The following is a 4,779-nucleotide window of genomic DNA, read 5'->3' as shown; positions in this document are numbered from 1 at the left end:
GGCATATCGGTGTGTGGGTTTATCGGTGTGTGGTCATATCAATGTGTGGGTATATCTGTGCATGGGTATTTCAGTGTGCGTATATCGGTATATGGGTATATCATTGTGTGGGTATATCAGTGAGTGGGTATATCGGTATATGGGTATATCGGTTTGTGGGGATATCAGCGTGTGGGGATATCAGCGTGTGGGGATATCGGCGTGTGGGGATATCGGCGTGTGGGGATATCGGTATGCGGGTATATCAGTGTGTGGGTATATCGACATGTGGGTATATCAGTGTGTGTATATCAATGTGCGGGTATATCGGTGTGTGGTTTCATCGGTGTGTGGTTTCATCGGTGTGTGGGCTCATCGGTGTGTGGGCTCATCGGTGTGTGGGTACATCGGTGTGTGGGTATATCGGTGTGTGGGTATATCAGTGAGTGGGTACATCGGGGTGTGGGTACATCGGGGTGTGGGTACATCGGGGTGTGGGTACATCGGGGTGTGGGTACATCGGGGTGTGGGCATATCAATGTGTGTGTATATCTGTGCATGAGTATTTCAGTGTGCGTATATCGGTATACGGGTATATCATTGTGTGGGTATATCAGTGAGTGGATATATCGGCGTGTGGGGATATCGGCGTGTGGGGATATCGGCGTGTGGGGATATCGGCGTGTGGGGATATCGGCGTGTGGGGATATCGGCGTGTGGGGATATCGGCGTGTGGGGATATCGGCGTGTGGGGATATCGGCGTGTGGGGATATCGGCGTGTGGGGATATCGGCGTGTGGGGATATCGGCGTGTGGGGATATCGGCGTGTGGGGATATCGGCGTGTGGGGATATCGGCGTGTGGGGATATCGGCGTGTGGGGATATCGGCGTGTGGGGATATCGGCGTGTGGGGATATCGGCGTGTGGGGATATCGGCGTGTGGGGATATCGGCGTGTGGGGATATCGGCGTGTGGGGATATCGGCGTGTGGGGATATCGGCGTGTGGGGATATCGGCGTGTGGGGATATCGGCGTGTGGGGATATCGGCGTGTGGGGATATCGGCGTGTGGGGATATCGGCGTGTGGGGATATCGGCGTGTGGGGATATCGGCGTGTGGGGATATCGGCGTGTGGGGATATCGGCGTGTGGGGATATCGATGTGTGGGTATATCGGTGTGTGGGTATATCGGTGTGCGGGTATATCGGTGTGCGGGTATATCAGTGTGCGGGTATATCAGTGTGTGGGTATATCGACATGTGGGTATATCAGTGTGTGTATATCAATGTGCGGGTATATCAGTGTGTGGTTTCATCGGTGTGTGGGTACATCGGTGTGTGGGTACATCGGTGTGTGGGTATATCGGTGTGTGGGTATATCGGTGAGTGGGTATATCGGTGAGTGGGTATATCGGTGTGTGGGTATATCGGTGTGTGGGTATATCGGTGTGTGGGTATATCGGTGTGTGGGTATATCGGTGTGTGGGTATATCGGTGAGTGGGTATATCGGTGAGTGGGTATATCGGTGTGTGGAGTAAATGCTGCTGGGAAATCATATAGGTTTTCTGTGAATTTATATATAATTTTGTGTTGGTTTGCAGATTGTGTCAGGTATCTCAGAGGGACACATTGGATGAAGGGAAAAAGCACCTTTTTACTGTAACAAAATCACTGAAAGGAAATTCGTCGCAATTGTATTAGCCTGAGTCTGAGTTCGGAGACTTAGCATGATTTTTTTCACCCATTTTTCTTATCGTCAAATCCCTACCATGTGGAAGCAGCCCATTGAGTGCACACCGACCCTCCACTCAGTCCCACCTCCCTACCCTATCCCTGTAACTCTATTTCCTGCGCATCTCTGGACACTGTGGGCAATTTCCCATGGCCAATCCACCTTTGAAATCTTTCCAGCCTTTCTTTGTGCCTAGTGTGATATAATTTTTTTGTTTAGTCAACACTTTATACGAAAGTACACTGGCAGCCTCTTGTGAATGTGTTCAGTAGCTGACCTCCACAGTTAACAGAAAACCAAGTTAGGATCTAACAAACCCGGTTTCACTCTGGAATATATGACTTGTTCCCACATGATCATCCCACATATCGAGCTGTGGGGTGAGGAGAGTCTGTGACAGAATCCTGAGCCAATTCAGTTTTAAACAGTAGCTTTGCATTACAAGTCCTTAATAGGTTTCCCAATGAGCCTGACAAACATTACATCAAAAGACAATGACAGAAATCAGAAGCAAAGTAAGTCCAACAGCTAACGTATGCATTTGTAGAATTTTTATTTTTATAAATTCTGTAGAGAGAAAATAAACCTTTTTAACACAAACATTACATATAAAATTGCTTCAACAGATGTGAATGGTTACACAAAAAGTCCAGAAAAAGCTCTGGTAGAGTATTATCTTAAATATTACTAAATATATCATGCAAGTATCATTACAAAGGAGAAAGTGAGGACTGCAGATGCTGGAGATCAGAGTCGAAAGTGTGGTGCTGGGAAAGTACAAAAGGTCAGGCAGCATCCGAGGAGCAGCAGAATTAACGTTTCGGGCATAAGCCCTTCAATACAAAGAGGACCAAGGTATTCAGGCAACTGTTTGTAAATTAACCGCAAGCAGTGTCACGCTTTTGCGGTGTTTTATATTTGAAGGAGGTATTGGGAACATGCAACAAAAAAACACATTCCCATCCCATTACACAGAATACACAACACACAACAGAACACAAATTCCAAATCAATGTGACTCAGTTGTTGAAAGTGTAATAAAATTAAGTTACTGTCAGAGTGGTTTTGTATTAAACATTTCAGTACATAGTAACTGCGTGACCACAAGAGAGTTTTATTTTGCATAATTTGTGGTGTGCAAACCTTTTTCTCCTGATTTATATTAATTTTGTTAACTTATGTTGGAACCTCACTTAAAAAACAGAATGAAATTGTCACTGCTGTTGATACCCCCTCCCCCTCCACAGCCAGTGCCTCTTCCCAACTTGTAAACTAAACCCCTTGACTCTTTTTAAAAACTAGGACTAGGCAGAGTTATTAATAAAATTACTCTGCTCGAGTTACCATTCTCTTGAAGGTGGTTATTGACCTTATGCTGATTTGGCCATTGATCCACTACTTTATCTGTTGAATGTTGCCCCTTTGGTTTGCTCAGTCAAGTCTGTCTGCCACTTCCTCCCTTCAACCAGACACGACCAGAGGAAGAGACAGGTCTCTGCAACAGGGTTACAGACTCTATCGCTGCATATCTATCTGAGTATATACATTTGCATGTTTCTTTGTGTGAAAGTGCATCTACATTTGTAGCATATGTGTTTGTGTCTTTGTTTATGTTTGCCTTTGTTTGTATGTATGTGTTTGAGCGTTTCTGTGCGTGTCACTGTGGGACTGTCCATGTGTGCCTCTGTTGTGCTTGTGTGTGTGACTGTATCTGTCTCTGTGTGTGCGTGTGACTGTATCTGTCTGGGTGGGTGTATGTGTGTGAGAGACTATCTGTCTGTGTGAATGTGTGTGTGTGACTGTATCTGGGTGGGTGTGTCTGTGTCTAAGTGTGTGACTGTATCTGTCTGGGTGTGTGTGTGTGTGAGAGAGACTGTCTGTGTAACTGTATCTGTGTGTGTGTGTGACTGTATCTGGGTGGGTGTGTCTGTGTCTAAGTGTGTGATTGTATCTGGGTGTGTGTGTATGACTGTATCTGTCTGGGTGTCTGTGTGTGTATGTGTGTGTGTGTGTGTGTGTGTGTGTGCGCGTGCGAGAGAGAGACAGAGAGAGAAAAATTGCTGCTTCTTTCTAAGATATACCGGTATACAAGTTTACGTGCATTTCCAAAATTGCAAGGCGCAAACTGTGATCATGTGAAGGCACATTCTAAATCAGTGGAAGTGCTTTAGCAGCTATCTCAAATTATAAGTGGACCTTGAACTAAGACTTTGCATTTAGCCGTTCTTTGATGAGCAACGTTTTCAATGTACCATAATCAAATCAAATCTAATGAATAATTATCAATGCAACCATTCAGCAACTGAAAAGAGCATTGTTGACTTGTGAGTGGTTTGTTAACTGATTCGATATCCAATACCAATCAGAGATACCTCAATTACTATAGTAGCTGGGCATTTTACACTGTGCAACAGAATCCCTGTTCTAGGGTGACTATGCAACACAGAAGTGCCATCTATGCCTGGTCACTGAATTTCCAATCCTGGTTCTACTACTCCAACTGCTCCCCCCAGGAAGGGTGGGATAAACTAATGGAGAATCATCAGAGCTGCTAGCCCAGGGCTCACTGTGTCAAAGTCCCACTAACATGTCATCAGCACATCCTGTCTTGCCAGGAAAGCACAAACTGGTGGAAACGATTCAAAATGGGGAGAGGAGTATTTGCAGGATGGGACACACACTTCTGTATTGCATAGTAACCCTATAACAGGGATTCCCAAACTGCACATCATGTGCTCCAGTGGGACTAGCACCTGGAGCTTTGGCTGGCATGGAGTGCCAACAGCGGGAGACCCCTTTAAATGGCATTGTTTATAATAGAGGGCATACTATCTGCCTGATAGTGTCAGCCTGAATCTTGGCCACAATCGTAAGGGAAGGGAAGTGCTTTTTATTTGAAATATAATGTTACAAACAGTTGTTACAAATAGTTTACCACTTGCCTCTTTCTCACCCCCTCATCCTCTCCCTCTCTTGGCAATTCTAATACATAGCACCCCCCACCCCCACAATAGGTGTCAACAACCACCCCCCACCATCCATTGCTCCCCCTCCCAACAACAGGCAA

Source organism: Chiloscyllium plagiosum, unplaced genomic scaffold (assembly GCF_037043375.1).
Source record: "Chiloscyllium plagiosum isolate Xiang-an unplaced genomic scaffold, Cpla_swu_hap1 HiC_scaffold_23, whole genome shotgun sequence".
Classification (NCBI taxonomy): domain Eukaryota; kingdom Metazoa; phylum Chordata; class Chondrichthyes; order Orectolobiformes; family Hemiscylliidae; genus Chiloscyllium; species Chiloscyllium plagiosum.
This window is presented reverse-complemented; position numbering follows the sequence as displayed.